Below are 19,136 nucleotides of genomic sequence, written 5' to 3'. Positions count from 1 at the left end.
TTTGTGGAGGCGGTCACACATAAGGTGTGTCTTAGATCTTATGAGAAGACTTCAAATTATTTTTAGCCTCACTACATGGCATAAATATAGTCTGTTGCATTTCTTTATCCAAGTTTATTCTCATCATCTCAGAACATATTAATAAACATGTAGACAAGACATTATAGCCTACCATATATGTCTAGTACTACTGACACGGCAATTACTGCTCATTGGAGGTGTTGGTAAAATTGATATTGTTCAAAAGAGAAGAAAAGATATTTTAATCAAAGAGATTAAATATTGTTTGGTCTTGAAAAAGATGGTCAAATAATACTCCCATCGAAATACATCGAGGCTCATCACAATACATAACCTGTGTAAAAGGCGGAGGTCAATGAGTAGTTAATACCAAAATCCATGCCCAAAGTATTGGTGTTAAACAGATGTGTAACAAACAAATGACAAATTGAGCTTGCCTGTGTTATGTACTCTCTTTACGCATGTTTTATTATGTTTCTCAATGAATTGTGCTTTAATATGTGATTGTCTACTGAATGTTTGTGATTATTGTTAAGTTTACAACACTATGTATTGTGCCCATAAAATATAGGGTTCTTCTTACCCTTTTTTAAATACTATTTTTACCTGTTTTTTATCAATATATCAGTTTATATCTTTGGTACCTTTTATAGTTTATGACTTTTTGTGGGAATTACATGGTATAGTCCCCTAAAGTGTGTATATGATGGAATGGTGAATATGTATCAGGCTGGATGGGAAGAGCTGATAGATTGAACATCAGAGTTTTTTCATTGAATCCAAAAGATTTTGTTCTTTCTCTTACTTCTCAGAAACATGCAGGTACTCTGATAGAGTACCTGCAATTCTATTTTTCCATTTCAAGCACTGATTTTAATTGTATCATACATTTGATCAGCTGAATCAGTGACGTAGCTGTGGGGGTTAAGAGGGGGGGTTCACTCAGGGTCATACTTTTTGGGGGCAGAGGCGAGCTCAAGGTAAGTTTTCTCTCCATCATCGTCATCAGTCGCCACCTCCCCCTTCCTTCCGCTGGCCTCCTTGGGCAGCAAACTCTGGGATCGCCCCGGGTGCCAAACACACTAGGTACACCACTGAGATGGATCCTGCTAAATTATCTCTAATACGAACACAAATTGTGGTAGCACTCAGACAATGTAGCACATTGGAGAAGTGTGGCTCACTGGTTAGAGCAGGCAGACTCTGAAGCAGAGGTCAGACCCGGGACCAGGGTTCAATTCCTGACGCGGCAGGGTCTTGAGCTCAAATGTCCATGGACTTGATAATTCTCGCTTCGGTGCCTGACCTAATCATGGGTTCACACTCTGCAACTCTGGGCATTAAGCTTGCTTAATCTCCACAACGGCCCCCCGCGGCGGGATGCCTGGCTTTCACCTTGGGGACAGGTTCCCAAGGCAAGCGCTTAGAGACCCCTGGGTGATAAGCGCTATATAAATCCAATATATACTATACAATACACAGAACGTATTAAATGTGTCCACTTTCAGCAACGCCATGTAGCAATCATTGTGGTAGACGTGGTTGTTTCATTTTCGTTTTCTAAAATATTTTTGCAGTAAGTGCTAAACAATTTTCATTGAGGTTATCTCCTTTCATTTGAATCTCTGCATTTCCACTTTCACTAAAATAATCCGCTGGGATTAATATCCTTTGCCTTCATTAAAGCAAAGCTCTTTGCTCTTCTCGATCATGCATTAGTATCTCATCTAAGCCACTTTTTTTACATTTGTAGTTTCATATCAGGACTGCAAACCTTAGGATGGAAAGAAAAAAACCTGGACATAAAGAGCTGCTCACACAGATAGCTGGGAAACATGAGAGATTTGTTAAGGAGCTTCAGAGGAATTTTACCTTGTTAATCTGTAGTGACTTTGAATGATGCAGAAAATATGCTGCTAAAGGATATATTCCAGCAAGAACTCTATGCTATTGCCTTCCTCCTGCAGACTGCTGTTCAAAGAAATCTCACAGATTGTGGCAGCGCTCATCCAAAACATCTAAAAATGGTATGAAAGGAGTTTAAAAAAAACAACACATAAAGAAATTCTGGGTCTGTAAACCAGGAGGATTATAGTACAAAAGGGGGTGTCCCTTTTATAAGGCGGTTTCCCTCACCTACCCGAAGGTGGCATGCTTCATCTCTGAGTAACCTCCTCGCACTATGAAGCTAGTCATGGTGCTGGCTAAATCCCCCTCTTTGAGCTTACAACCTCAAATTGCTTTATATAGCCTACACCCTTGGATTGCTTGATATCTTAGAAAGCCATCTCCCACTGTAGTCCTAACCCCTGCATGGAAAATGTACCTTGGCTGCCACCTCATTCTTCTACTTTCTGTCCCCAGATTGACCCTTTTCAAGCCTTCCTTCCTCCACCTTCTATTTTTAGTTTAGCCTCCTCCTAGTGTCATGTCTTATTCTCTCTTAATGTAATTTTGCAAAAGGATGACACTTCATTTCATTGATCACAAACTCTCCTACTTTAAAATAACCCTGCAACGTAATAATACCTAATCTCTGCCAGTCTATCTATCTCATCGATCCTTCACCTGGAACCACTTAGCCCCTACCAATGATTACACCTAACTGGTATTAATGCAATCTATCACACAGTAGATGGATTAAATGTGTGCAATTATTTTAGTGAAAGCACATGATTAATTGCAATATTCAACATTTAACAATTGGATTAACCACTAATCTTGGATACTGGAGTAGTGTGCCACTCACCCTAATGTGCTTTTAACGCCTCATAGTAAGCACTATATAAATACAATAGCAATCATAGGAATCCGCTACACTAGGCCCAAGGGTGATGGCATATAAATACTGTCATTATTTCAATGATTTGAAGTGATATCTTAATTAATGGCTTAAAGGATATCACATGGAATGTTGTTTGTCTGTTCTCCAGTAGAAGTCCTTTTATCTTGGTATTTCCCAAAGCATCAGTTTAAGCCTTGAAAAGTACTTCTTTTCACTTTTTAAGTCTGGCTTTTAGTAGCTTGAAACATTTCTCAGAGCTCACATGGTCTACACAGAGATAGATGGGTAAAGGTTGACACCTCCTCCTCAAGTCAATGGTTGTTTTAAGCGTCATTCATTTTGGTCAATATTCATTGGCCATTGGCTGATGGTAACTGCAATTTATGATGTGTGGATTTTTGTTTTTGTTATGTTCCCCAGGCATTTTGTAAAAATAGCTGATAGATGAGTCAATGTATGGTTGCCTCTCTGTTGTGGAGTCATTCTCCACCCCTTGGCATGCCTTCAGAAATGAGGTGGGTCCCTTGCTCACTTTGTCTCTTGATTTAAGCTAGCCTGGCTGATGAGAGGTGCTACCCCAAAACTTGTCCTAGGATGCTTGTTTACGGTCGGACTCAAGCAGCTGGTCAACACCCCCACCCACTAAGCCGGCCACACGCTCGATCCTATCTTCTCCTCCAGCAAGCACGTCTCCTTCAGTCACTCCACCGGACTCAATTGGACCGACCACAGCTGCGTCCATTTCAGCTTCGCAAAGAACACGGTCCACCACCACCCGAAGCAGGTTCCCCACAGGAACTGGAGCAAGATCACCGCCGACCAGCTCGCCACCTCCCTCAGCCAGAACCCACCCGTCAGGACAACGGACCCTAACACAGCAGCCTGCAACCTCACGCAGTGGCTGACCACAAGTGCTGACGACCTCGCCCCACTGAAGGACCCACTCACAAGGCCCAGAAGCAAGAAGGCTCCCTGGTTCACCGACGAACTCAAGGACTCCAAGAAGGCCTGCCGCACACTCGAGAAGACCTGGCTCCTCGACAAGACCACCGACAACATGACCGCCCTCAAACTCGCCACCCGCAGACATCACCAGCTCATCCGCACCACAAAGAAGAAATCTCTGAAGGAACGACTGGACAAGAACGCCCATGACAGCAAGGAGCTCTTCAACATCGTCAAGGAATTCTCCAACCCCAGCACCGGCAACAACAACATCACCCCCTCACAGGACCTCTGCGACTCCCTCGCCTCGTACTTCCACCGCAAGATCTCCGATATCCACAACAGTTTCGGCATTCAACCCCCGCACCCATCGATCGAACCTACGCACCCAGCCGCCATCCTCCAGACTTGGACCGAGGTGACCCCCGAAGACACGACAAGCATGATGAACACCATCCACTCCGGATCGCCGACCGACCCGTGCCCCCACCACGTCTTCAACAAAGTGGCCCCCACCATCGCACCCCATCTCCGAGACATCATCAACACCTCCTTCAACACAGCCACCTTCCCTGAGAGCTGGAAGCACGCCGAGCTCAGCGCACTACTGAAGAAACCAACAGCGGACCCGACCGACCTCAAGAACTTCCGCCCCATCTCGCTCCTTCCCTTCCCGGCCAAAGTCATCGAAAAGGTCGTCAACAAGCAACTGGCCGCCTTCCTCGAGATGAACGGATCCCTTGACCCATCGCAGTCCGGATTCAGAGCCAATCACAGCACCAAGACCGCCCTAATCGCAGCCACTGACGACATCCGAGCCCTGCTCGACAACGGTGAAACAGCGGCACTCATCCTCCTAGACCTCTCCGCTGCATTCGATACTGTTTGCCACCGCACCCTAGTCCAACGCCTCAACGACACCGGCATCCAGGGGAAGGCCCTGGACTGGATCACCTCATACCTCTCCGGAAGAACACAGAGAGTACGCCTCCCGCCGTTCCGCTCGGAGGCCACCGAAGTCATCTGCGGCGTCCCGCAAGGATCTTCGCTCAGCCCCACTCTCTTCAACATCTACATGAAACCACTAGCTGCCATCGCTCGCAATCACAACCTGAACATCATTTCCTACGCCGATGACACCCAGCTGATCCTGTCCCTCACCAAAGACCCCGACACCGCCAAAGCGAGCCTCCACGAAGGGATGAAAGACGTCGCCGAATGGATGTACAACAGCCGCCTAAAGTTGAACACGGTCAAGACAGAAGTCCTCATCCTGGGACCATCGCCCTCCGCATGGGACGACTCCTGGTGGCCCCCAGCCCTAGGCGCCGCACCCAAGCCAACAGACCACGCACGCAACTTGGGCGTCATCCTGGACTCCTCCCTATCGATGACCAGATAAGTCAACGCCGTCTCCTCATCTTGCTTCCACACACTCCGCATGCTCCACAAGATCTTCCAATGGATTCCGACCGAGACAAGGAAGACGGTCACCCAGGCCCTCATCACCAGCAGACTGGACTATGGAAACACCCTCTACGCCGGAACAAAAGCCAAGCTTCAGCAGAGACTCCAGCGCATCCAGAACGCCTCCACCTGACTCATCCTGGATGACCCTCGACGCAGCCACATCTCGAGCCACCTGAGAGACCTACACTGGCTCCCTGTCAACAAGAGGATCACGTTCAGACTCCTCACCCACGCACACAAATCCCTCCACGACCTGGGCCCTAGGTACCTCAACGACCGCCTGACCTTCTACACGCCCACCCGCCAGCTGCGATCGGCGAACCTCGCCCTCGCCGTCGTGCCTCGCATCCAGAGAGCCACCGCAGGAGGAAGATCCTTCTCCTACCTAGCGGCTAAGACATGGAACTCCCTGCCCGTCCACCTGCGGCTGACCCAGGACCACCTCCCCTTCAGGAAACAGCTGGCTGTTCGAGCAGTAGCAGACCCCCCTCCCCACGCGCCTTGAGACCCTTCCGGGTGAGTAGTGCGCGATATAAATGCCATAATTGATTGATTGATTGACTGAGAAGACCAGGCTCCGCAGTTCGGGCTAGACATTTCCCATGAGGACAGGGCCATGGCTGATTTGCATGTGGCTGGGTATAAACTGGGATGGTGAAGTGAGCTAAAGAACAACGATGAATCAACCCAGGTCTAATAGTGACTAGGGAGTGAGTGTCTGAAGAGTTTCAGCACTTCGTCCATGATCTCCTTGTGTTTGCTTCAGAAATGAAATGGCATCCATGTTCTGATAGTAGAGCCATTGTGCCACAAACCTGTAGTGGCTACCCAAACACTATCAGGCAAATCCATTAACTTCTGCTCCAATTCATTTGACAGGTAATGGCAGATAATTTCATTAAAGTACCTTTTTTCATAGCTGCCACACAAGCCTCATCTTTCTCTGCCCTGTGGAAAAAAATTAAAAATGTAAAAAAATAAAAGAAATCACATGTAATATGGGTTGGGCGTTTGCGGGGCTGAATATTGTGCACTGGGGGATTGGGCTCACATGGCAGTCTATGGTGCAGCGTTTGCCTGAGGCTAGGCCCTGCGCCCAACGTCTTGATACGTAATCATGGTGCCATTGGACGCAGAGCCGGCATGAAATCAGGCGCTGCACCTAGCCCCTTACTGTTTACTGGCAATGGCTGTGTGTAGGGGGGTGCTGAGTGAATGTGGTAAAAACTGAAATCTACTGGGACAAAATAGACATTAATGTGAAGTCACAGTTAAGATTGGTAATCAAATCTTATGGTACAATAAAAAAAAGCAATTCCCGGAAAGGTTAAAGTTATGTAATACTTAGGTGCTGAGATAAACACCAACAAAATACTAAAATTTACAAGTTAAAGCTTCCTAAGCTAACCATAACTTACAATCCTGTATTCATTGCTTAGGACATCAAAAATTAACATTACTCATTATGATTAAATTACATCATTGATGATATCACTAATGCCATCTCAAATTACATCATTGATGACATCACTAATGCCATCTCAAATTACATCATTGATGACAACACTAATTACATAATAGAATCACTGTTATATCATCCTATATGGTTTATGCACTTGAAGCAATTCAACATGCTACACCTGTGGCCAATTTTCTATTCCCCTTAATCGGATTACCTAAATAAGTGCTCCATGTGACCACAATTCCAAGCTAAGACTCATACATTTTGCATTGAAAAGATACCTTCTGCCAGACCATATGGACAGCCATCAGTAGTTTAGCAAAATACACTGAACACATTCCTGAGATGGGCACAATGGCTTACACCTTGTATCCATGCTTACAATACCAGTGTGAGATGAACCATCTCAAAGTGGGATGCCCCTGAATTCTACATTTTTCAACAGTCTGCAATGCCTCGAAATCTTCAGCAAAGGTCTGGAAATAAACATCTACATCTTTTGAATGTCCTTACTTCATAGAACTTGCCTGTAGTACTGTATTACAATAATTCTAAAAGGGGCATGTGCTCAGACCTCCACTGCTGAATAGTCTATTGTCAATAGAAGCTTCCGTCTTTCTCCAAGTGGTGTGGAGTATGCTTTGGCTTGAAGCCATAACATACTTTCAAACATACCTGTGGTACCCACACCAGGTGCTTCCAGCCTTTACCTCATTTGACATCAAGTAATACTTGCACCCCAATCTTCATTGTTATGTAAACGGTGCACCATATAAACTTGAACAAGCACAGTCACAATCACACTTGCTTCCAGGACTTACACTATTTCCATGCTGTGGACCCACACGTATCCACTTAGTAATTATACGCTGCATATGCCTATTCTGTTATCAGTAATATCTTGAGGGATGTCATAAATTTTGTCATTTGTTATGTTATAAGTGATGTAATATGTGAAGTCATATACAGTGTGTGGCAGGGATGCAAGGTATAGTTAGCTCAGAAAATTATAACTGGAGCAATCCATTTTTTGTTTTTTTAACTGCAGTTTTTATCTTAATTCAACACCTAACTATAACATAATTTCAGCCTTTTTTTCACTCAACATACACACACACACACATATGTATATATATATATATATATCCATTTCAACAAGGTTGCCCTTCATAGAAGAAACCACGAGGTAAGTTTAAAGGTGTTCCATTTATTCAAAGACAGCTGCATGCAGATAAGTGCAAGAAAACAAACATCCCAGTTCATTTCGCCAGACCGGTTTCGGGAATCCTTTCCCTTCCTCAATGGCGTTCTGTATGTAAATGGCGGTTTTTCCACGTGCAACCTGCATTTCAAAGAGCCTGCCCTTGTGGGCGTGGCTGAATTCACAGCCTTCTGGGTCTTGTGGTGCAACGAAGTTTTCCTCCAGTGAGTCCGTTTTTTACATGCAGAAATCAGACATAAAAACCCCAGTGGATTGGATCTTGAGTCCTGCTTACTCGTCTGATGTGCTTTTCAACTGTCTTTAGGAAACTGACCTCCCTTAAGCAATGACTCCATGTGGCATCATCACAGGTCCGCAGCGCGGCAGGTTTCCTCCGCGGCCGAGCAGAGCCGCTAATTATCCATTTCAACAAGGTTGCCCTTCATAGAAGAAACCACGAGGTAAGTTTAAAGGTGTTCCATTTATTCAAAGACAGCTGCATGCAGATAAGTGCAAGAAAACAAACATCCCAGTTCATTTCGCCAGACCGGTTTCGGGAATCCTTTCCCTTCCTCAATGGCGTTCTGTATGTAAATGGCGGTTTTTCCACGTGCAACCTGCATTTCAAAGAGCCTGCCCTTGTGGGCGTGGCTGAATTCACAGCCTTCTGGGTCTTGTGGTGCAACGAAGTTTTCCTCCAGTGAGTCCGTTTTTTACATGCAGAAATCAGACATAAAAACCCCAGTGGATTGGATCTTGAGTCCTGCTTACTCGTCTGATGTGCTTTTCAACTGTCTTTAGGAAACTGACCTCCCTTAAGCAATGACTCCATGTGGCATCATCACAGGTCCGCAGCGCGGCAGGTTTCCTCCGCGGCCGAGCAGAGCCGCTAATTATCCATTTCAACAAGGTTGCCCTTCATAGAAGAAACCACGAGGTAAGTTTAAAGGTGTTCCATTTATTCAAAGACAGCTGCATGCAGATAAGTGCAAGAAAACAAACATCCCAGTTCATTTCGCCAGACCGGTTTCGGGAATCCTTTCCCTTCCTCAATGGCGTTCTGTATGTAAATGGCGGTTTTTCCACGTGTAACCTGCATTTCAAGAGTGCGCGCCCAAAAACTGCTTCGTAATCCCTTTGAACATGCCTCTGATGAAAGGACAGAGTTCCTGAAACGCGTCAGGCGGATTTTATTTACTGAAGAATGCAGGGGTTTGACTGTCTGCTGGGAAGCTGTGGAATTAATAAATTCGAATGCCTATGAATTTCTTGTGGCTTCTCTTCGTCTTTGGGCTTACCTGCAAGTGTTGGATTTATTACGGCTGTTGCCTGGCCGGGAAGAGAAGCCCACCGCTTGGAGGCGGGTCCATGCAGGCTATGTACCTTGGCTTGCAGTAATGGAAAGAAAGCAAGTACGGCGCCAGTGCAGGTGGTGCTGCCTTGGGCATGATATCACAGCTACAAATCAGGGCAGACGGCATCCAGTGCACAGCTTCTTCCACTTGGATGAAATTTGTTCTTATTGTGAGGTATTGCAAGCTGCCCCACTCGGGGAAGATGGCAGACGCACTACAAGGCCCAGAAGGCCTAGCGAAAGGCCACGCCCACCAGGGCAGGTGCTGACATTTAACAAGAGTGCGCGCCCAAAAACTGCTTCGTAATCCCTTTGAACATGCCTCTGATGAAAGGACAGAGTTCCTGAAACGCGTCAGGCGGATTTTATTTACTGAAGAATGCAGGGGTTTGACTGTCTGCTGGGAAGCTGTGGAATTAATAAATTCGAATGCCTATGAATTTCTTGTGGCTTCTCTTCGTCTTTGGGCTTACCTGCAAGTGTTGGATATATATATATATATATATATATATATATATATATATATATATATATATATATATATATATATATATATATATATATATATATATATAGGCAAAATCTTCAAACAGCACACTCTCGCTGTAGAAATGTATATATGTATATTCACTGAAAAAAACATAGTTTTCACACATGTTATAGTTAGCTGGACATTTCACTCATACAAAACCATTGAAATCCCCCCGGTATAGTTAGTTCAGCAAACTATAACTCGCGCGCCCCCAATGCACTGCTGATGACGTCACATATTACATCACTCATGACTTGGTCAGTGAAATCACTCATGACATCACTGATGACATCTCAAATGACATCCCTGATGACATCATCCAGTGAATGTGCGTCTTTCTGAAAAATAAATATTTTTTATATATATGTATATCTGAAGGTTGATGGAAGAATAAATGGGTAAATAAGTGTCTAAATAGTTTTTTTTTGTAAAATTGTTTGTATAACTGACTTATTAACTATATATTAGTGAATACATGTATTAGCGAGTAATGTTTAAATTTGTAAATATCTGTATCAGTGTCTCACTTTGTGTATAAGTGGCTGCATGGGTTAGTGAGTAGCTACATGAGTGTCTATATGGGTTATTAGTTGTTTTTTTAGTATCAGAATGAGTTTCTGTATGGCTTGGTGGGGGTATTACTTAGCGCACAGATGCATGAATGAGTGACACACTGTTTGTATGTGTTTTGAAAACAGCATGTGTGCAGGACTGCATGGGTGGATGAGTGTGTGTGTATGGGTGTGTTAGTGAGTGAATGGCTGCCTCAATAGTGTCTTTATGAGTAAATACATATGTTTTAAACTAGTATATGTGAGTATTGATGTATATAAATAAGGATAGATGACAGTGACAGATTGGAAGAGTTCCTGTATAAATAAGTATGTGTTTCTATAACTGATTGTTTACGAGAGTAAGTATGTGTAAGTTTCTGTAGAAATAAGTGTAGTGGTGTTTGTAGAGCTGTATATGCAAGTAAATGGATGTTTGATATTTGCATGTGTGAGTATATGTGTGAATAACTCGGTGTATAAGTGTAGGTGTGTAACAGGATGTATAGGTGTATGAGTACATATGATGAGGGAGTACATGTATGAGTGACTATATAGAACTATTGGTGAATGAGTGGATGTGTATGTAGATTTTGGAATTACTGAATAGGTTATTCTAACTATTATTGGTATCTTAGTTTTTTTGAAGATTTTAGGTTCTATTTTTTAATGTGTGTATCAAAGGTTATGTTAGGGTGAGAGGAGGTCTGCCACTCTTTCACAAGGATGATGTCATCAGTGATGTAATCAGTGATGTCATTTGAGATGTCATCAGTGATGTCATGAGTGATGTCACTGACCATGTCATGAGTGATGTAATATGTGACGTCATCAGCAGTGCATTGCGGGAGCATGAATTATAGTTAGCTGAACTAACTATAACGGGGGAATTTCAATGGTTTTGTATGAGTGAAATGTCCAGCTAACTATAACATGTGTGAAACCTGTTTTTTTCAGTGAATTTGCAAGGTTTTTTAAATGCTAATTCCTAACTATGAGGTGGCTGAAACCTATGGTTTTTTCAGTGAATTTCAAAGGTTTAGTAAATGATAATTTTTAAATGTATAAATTATACATTTCTTTCTTTTTATACTAATTTCTTACATTTTTATTGAAAATATTTATATTTATTTTATTTTTTAAATTATATTTCATATTGTTAATGTAAAATAATAACAAAACTAAATCCCACATTTTTCATATAAAAACATTTTTTTTTCATTTTTTACAATTACAATCTGTATAATTCCTTTTTCATATTTTTTGGGGAATCGCACCGTACGCGTACAGTGATCGCACCACACTTTGTACTGCAAATGGTCCTCTGCGCGTAGCCGCGCACTCGTTACAGATAAGCTTTGACCTTGCGCATCGGATCAACGCTTCTGCGTGACGTCATATACAGCGCCCCGTAAGCGTACGGCGCTAAAGTTTCTAATTGTTCAAAAACATATATTTATGTATTTAATGTACATATTAAGGGAAGACAGTATCTAGGAAGATCATGAACATAGTTTTTTTAACTTTTAATAAGCGATTATTACTTTTAAAAGCAATTACGCAAATCGCAAAGGTACGTCGTACATACTCGCATCTTAAGAACACCGTAAGAGCACTGTAAGCGTACCCAAAGTCATGTGACCTTAAAATGAGAGCTTTGATTGGTTCATAATACTTCCTATTCCAACTGTTGAAAGACCCCTCTCATTTTGATCATCCTACTTCGACTTTCCCAGGAAAAACATCTATTCTGTGGAACTGTAGTCTTTTACAACCAAACTCTACAATGGCTGCTCTTTTAGAGACTTCATCAGTACATTCCTCTAAGGAAGATTTTGTTCCTGAGCCACCTCAGAAAAAGTGAAAAGAAGCTTTCTTTTAGAAGTTTTCTTAATTTACGGAGGGACAGAAAAAGGTGAAAGTACCGAAAGTAACATGCAAGATCTGTGAGGTTACACTTTCGAGGACTGACCCGACTAAAAAGTACTCTTTCGGGACAGCCTCAATGGTTCGCCATGTCAAAAATTTGCATCCAAATAATTATGGAAGGATGGCAACACAAAGGTTCAAGGAAAACCCCCAACCTGCAGTTCCTTCAACTTCAACTGCACCACCACCTCCTCCGAGCAGTCCGCATCCTATTATTGTGCCTCAGTTTGCAGACCTTACAATTCATTGTAAATTTTGCAGAGAACTCCTTTGTTACAGTAAGCAGTCTATTCACCTCATTGTGAAGAGCAAAGAAGATCACCGTTGCCCAAAACAATAATATATTTTTTTCTTTTTTCTTCCTGTTCCACAGTTTCCAGTTTCATTTTTTTGGTTTAAAACAAAAACCAACAATAAAACTTGCTGAAATAAAAATAGAAAACGAAAAAGACAAAAAAAACACTTCTTTTTAGAACTACCTCCACTGGCTTAAAAAAGAACTATGTTTCTATATTAGTGTGTAAAACTTTGTCGAATTTTCAGAATGAATGTGTAGTGCATAAATGAACGAATGAATTAGTAGTGTATGGTGAATGTGAAAGTGCAAAACTATAAGAGAGTGCTACAGCATAAATGTATAGGGTGTTTACCTATACTATACTGTAGTACCTCCAAAGCACTTCAGTGTAACACATCCATATAAATATGTTAGAAGTCTATACTTCAATTTGCACTGCTAGTGAAACTGCCTGGGTGAATTTGTATGTGTTAGAAGCGAATTTACAACACCCTTGTACCTCTTTTACACATCTTTTCCGTCACTTTTGTGATGCAGCGGTGTTGCAAAAGAAGTACCATAGTACCTGGTATTTACAATGTGATGCATATGGAAGGGATCAAAAAGTATTGGGAGGAACCCTTTTTAGGAAAAGGAAATGGGTTTGTATTCAACAAAAACAAGAGTCCCTTTTCTCATTTTATAAGGAAAGAATCTGGAAAAAATATGTAAGGTGTATCACATTCTAAAGCCCTGTGCCAGAAAGAGAGTTTCCTGCGCAGAGAGAGGGGGGGGGGGAGTGGAGGTGTTCTAGCATAGGAACACCTCCAAAAAGTGACTGAGTGAAATCTATAATATTTCACTCAGTCACTTTTAGTCCTATGCTACGTCAAAACCCTGCACCTGCTTGAAACAGGTGTAAGGATTGACACAGCTTTGTGAGCATAGAACCCCAAGAGCATTGCTGGAGCTGTGTTGCACTTGGAACGCAATTCAAGCAATGCACCACCTTCACAACACAAATACATCACATATCTGTGCCATTTTTGCTCCATAATACACTACATTGTAAATATGGTGCATCCATTGTGCTGATATCACAGTGCACAATAGCTGCCATATCTCTGGGAATGTACCACTTATTGTACATCTACTGATTACTGTTTCAATGTAGTGAATGGATTACTACACACTGATCAATGAGTCACTACAAAACTATAACAGGAATGACAGAGTGTTTGCTGGAAGTGTAAGGATAGAGACTGGGGAATTCAAAATATAAAAGGTAAATTTGCAGGTGCATAGAACAGTTCATGCATAGTAAATAGGAGTTTGAAGCAGTCCATACACTAAGGCCTACTTTGCTCCATAATTACTTGGGTACTGACTGCATGATTACAGTTCTGCAAAGAGAGTGCATGACTGAATTTATAAGAGCTTCAGTTTTACCACAGTACATATATAAGGAAATACTGCTGAATGGCTCACTACAATATTGAAACGGTAGAGTGAGAGCGATTGTGAAAGTCTAATGATACAGACTGGACAATTGAATGTATAAAAGATAAATGTGCACCTACATAGAAGAGTGCATGCATACTCTATACAGGTTTAAAGCAGTACATGGCCTAAGGCCTACTTTGCACCATGATTACTTGAGTACTGACTGGATAATTTCAGTTCTGCAAGGAGAGTGTCTGTCTGAGTTTAGAAGAGCTTCATTTTTAGCACAGTGCATACATAAGGGCATTCTGCTGAATACTTCACTACAATACTGAATCAGCAATCACAAAGAGTTTGCTGGAAGTGTAAGACTATAGACTGGATAATAAAAGCTATAAAAGACAAGTTTACCATGCATAGAAGACTGCATGCTTAGTGTATAGGAGTTTGAAGCAGTCCATGCCCTAAGGCCCACTTTGCACCATGACTACTTGGGTACTGGCTGAAGCTCTAATCTGGAACCCCTAAACAACTCCTATACGGTGGGCAAAGCACAACCATATCTAAGCGAGGCCATCACAACATATGCCCGAAGTAAAATTCTATCCATGAGGCTGATCACACTCGGGATAGCTGATTTCAACCCCGCTTGGGCCCAAAAAGGGGTCTCCACATCCTGCAGGCTTTGTACGTACTAAAGGGAATCCTGGCTGCACCTTCTTTGCTGCTGTCCTCATTTCAAGAGCGAACGTCGGCGACTGCTGCACCCGATCTGCCTTAATCAGAGCATAACAACATGCTCAGAAGCATCAGCCCTGTGCTTGTCAACCACTAACACCATGTTCCAAGCGAGATCAGCGAAATTTGTCCACCAAATTAGTTTAGCACTGAAAACTCATAACGAGAGTATCTCTTCATCTAGGATACTCACCACAACAAGAACTGACATGAGCTGAACTGAAACAGACCCGTTGTTCCACCGAAAAAGCCACCTGCTCGTCCTCGTAACCAATAATGCAAAGACTTATCCGAACCAACACAAATGCTGGGAACTCCTAATCAATGGGTCTAAGACTGTGGGAGTTGCATTCCTCTCTACCCATACTGTTCTCTCCTTATATACCATTATCCTAATCAGCATAGGTACACTCCTCTACTCTTTTTTTTCTTTTTAAACATGAAAGACAGTTTGTTTTTTTAGAATTATTGATCTTTGTACTTGCTCTTTTACTGTAAAGATTTAAATTAATTGTACATTTAATTAAAAAAAAATATCCTACTGGCTGAATTATTACAATTCTGAAAGCAGAGTGTCTGGCAAAAAGTACAGCAGCTTTAATTTTAGAACAGTGCATACATAAACACATACTGCTGAATGGCTCAATGCAATACTGAAATAGCAGTACCAAAATGTTTGGAGGAAGTGTAAATATACAGACTAGGCAATTGAAAGTATAAAAGCCATGTCTACAGGTGCATAGAAAAGGGCATTTATTATTTAATAACCTTCCCAAAGCCCCAAGCGCCAGCACACCTTTCCGAGGGTAGGATTACTATCTACAAATGCTAGCATTTTTTAAATTAATAACCATAAAAATAACAAATATTAAACTTTTTTTTCTTCTAATGATAACGATATTTTTTTATACGTCTTTTATTTAGATGCTTTTAATCATGAAAATGCAAAGAACACATTTTACTGAGTAACACTTTTTTAACTCTCCAACGTATGTAGATAATAATACCTTATATGTGTTACTATCAAAATTGAAACCTTTACTGCTTCACAGTTTGAAACTTTTCCGAACACGTGCAGACGAAAAACAGTTAAAACGTGAGCACGTGTAAATTGCATAGGTGGATCCACATCTTCCTTCCATAGACTACTAAACAACAAAAAAACTATATAAACCACACCTACTGTGCAATTAGTTTAGTTTTCCCGAGTTATTTCTGAATCACCAATCTCTGTTGCAGGTTCTGTTCTCTAGCATCAGATTCTCTTTTTGCGTCATCAAACATATTCCGGAGTTGTAAGTTGTTTCAAGATGGCATAGGCATAGTACTTCATTATGAATTGTGACTATTTGACAATATTTAAACATTTATATGTAGAAAAAAATGTTATTGCATGTTTTCCCTTTTTCTTTGTAACGCCAGCAGCTTGTTCTTAGAAACAGATACATTATAACAAATATTACTCCTTTTCTGGCTCCTTTTACCTTATATATAGTGACTTTTTATATTATAATATTGATACTGTACTTCACTCGAGAGTTGTTGCTAACCCGTCGACGCTAACCCTAAACATTTACAATCAACGTGAAAATGATACACTTGTTATAATGTTTTCCCCTAGAGATCACATACTGTTAATATGTATATTATAACATTAACAGTCTTAGTGATCCTAGCGGAATTTCAAATTCGTCTTTACAAACAGTAACGATAAGTAAGCAACGTTACTGGCTTGCGGCTTTCAGTCTATTTTCCCCTTGTGATCATATGCTGTGAAAATATATTATTATTCTCAACATCATGATCTCAGAGGAGTTTATGACCCGTCACCACGAAGATCTAATTTTTTCACCTTCCGGAGAAAAGAACTTCAGTAAATATTTACTGCTCGAAACTATTTCATTATGGATGTTCTATTAAATACACAACTTTATTTTCCTTTTCTTTTTACTGTAACAATGGTATCAATCGTTATATTATAATAGATTGTCCTATTGCTACAGAACAGGAATCGGAGATTTTTCAGCGCCATCTGTAATATAATTATCAAATATTAAAAAAAATTGATCAGATATTTTTATAAATATTAAAATATAGCTATCATGCATACTTTGTTACTTTAAATATTTAATAAACCCTACATTTCTGGATGTTATTTTCTAATTTCTATTCTTTTTGGCGATTCCTATTCACCTTCTCCCTAAAGAACATATAGGACCTGTACTATAAATCATAAGACTAACATTCTATATATTCTTTGGTGAGTATGTGATTTATTAGCGGTACAGTCTGCAACTTGTAAACACTACGACAGCGCGTTTCTGAATTGTACAGAATACAATTTTTCAAAATAATAATGCATGCATTTCTATGTAATATGAAACAATTTAGATTTCACTGTTTTACTTGTTCTCTTGATCTGAGATGATGTAGTACGGGAGGGTTTGTTGTAGCACTTCTATTCTACTTTATCTAAAAGTAACTGATGCCCTCTTACATCAACAAGAATGTGGGGCACCACTTTTACAAACTGCAGCGCAAAAATGAACTACATAGCCACGCTTAACTGATATTTTATGAAATTCCATTTTTAATTGTCACCCCTTTCATATATACTGCGACAGTTTCTGAAGAAAGTTTATTTGTATTTGCTTAATAAAAACTGTTTCAAACCTAGACTGAAATTTTTGCTGCTCAACCACACCTCCCCATCATGAAAGTAAACACCATATTATAAGTAAATAGTAGTACTAAGAAGTATGTCACCTACAAACTTTATAAAAGAAAACAGCGCAAAACACTGTCATTTTTCCGCCGTGATTTATACACCACACAGCAATTATATAAATGGCCCTTGAAACATATATAAAAAATTGTTTACCTCATAATTCCTCTCCACCACCTTATGGGCACTGTACACAGTTAATAGTTTTCCTAACCTACCCTATACTACTTTCTTTCCCCATACTCCTTTGGAAAATACATCACAATATCACTGACAACAGTGAACCGTTCCCACCCAATAAGGACCAAACTTGTGTTCGGAACATTAAACTTCGTAAAGTCCCGCTTGCAGCACGTTACCCTAATATTCCCCGAACAGGAAGGAATCCTGAATAAAACTTTTCCACAAATATCTTCTACGACTAACGGTTCCTATAAAAAAAATGTATACATTTCTAGCACAGTAAGTATTTCAATTAGCAACAAATTGTGGTGAACTTCTAACCTCTGTACTCACGCAACTGATCCATGACCTGTTACTATGGTAACAGGCAGAAAGGTAGTGGCTGTACAAAAAAAAACGTTATATTTACCTTGGATCCTCTACAAGACAGAAACAAAACCAAAATACCACATTTGCAACCCCTTTGCACAGTTTTTTCTTATTAAAAAGAGGCCCCAGAGGTGGGGGAGGGGGGGAGAATCGAGTGAAGGAGAAAGCGGTCCCCGGAACTCCAGGGGGCCATGAGCCCCCCGCATACATATAGTTAAAGATCGGGGGTAGCGATCCCCACACAGGGGAGATCCTCTAGGCCACCCATTATGAGATTTGACCCCCCCCGGAGGCTAATTAACAATAAAGCGAGCTTCACGTTTTTTTTCTTTTTCGCCCAAAACGCGTACCCTGCGTTTTTTTAATTAAAAAAAAATATCCCGTGTGACGTCATATACAGCGCCCTGTACACGTACTCCACGTAATATTCAAATTGTTCAAAAACATATATTTATGACATTATCTGGGATAATCATAAAAATAGTTTTTAATAACTGTAAAAAAGCGTATATTACTTTTAAAATCAATTACGGAAATACCGCACGTACGTCGTAAGATTAAAGATAGTTTGAAGACTTATACATGTTATAAAACAATATAGCACTGCACACTAAAGAAGAAAAGTCAACACAATTATTGACCCCTCTCCCAACATTTAAAAGCCCCTTGGGGAGGTGATAAATTAATCCAGACTGAATACATTAGTACAGCCTACTGTGCTTACGCTACCAGAAAAACACAACAACAGTACAAAGCCCAGATTTCCATTGTAGTGATTTCTTAGTTGCAGGTCTATTTGTCAGATCGACACACACTCTCTCATGGCTGGTATACACCCACACCACACCTATCCAGCGCATCCGTCACTTCACAAGTGACCCTATGTATAAAAAAGCCCGGGTGCACGTGCTCTACGCCATTTTAGAGTTGTTCCCAAACTACCGTACAAGGGGGCCCACTACTACATGCGTGGCCTCTTTGGTCACTCCGTTAGCGGTGCCTAAAGCACTGAGCGGGTGAACAACCTGCAATGATAATGATGGGAGCACGAGTATGTCATTAGCCACATACATTTACCACCAATGAAAAAGGCATAAGCATAAAAATGGCTTTCTGGTGTCGGACATGCGTTGTAATGGCTGTGGCTTACG

Source organism: Lissotriton vulgaris, chromosome 8, assembly GCF_964263255.1.
Source record: "Lissotriton vulgaris chromosome 8, aLisVul1.2, whole genome shotgun sequence".
Taxonomy (NCBI): Eukaryota; Metazoa; Chordata; class Amphibia; order Caudata; family Salamandridae; genus Lissotriton; species Lissotriton vulgaris.
Note: the sequence above shows the minus strand (reverse complement) of the source record.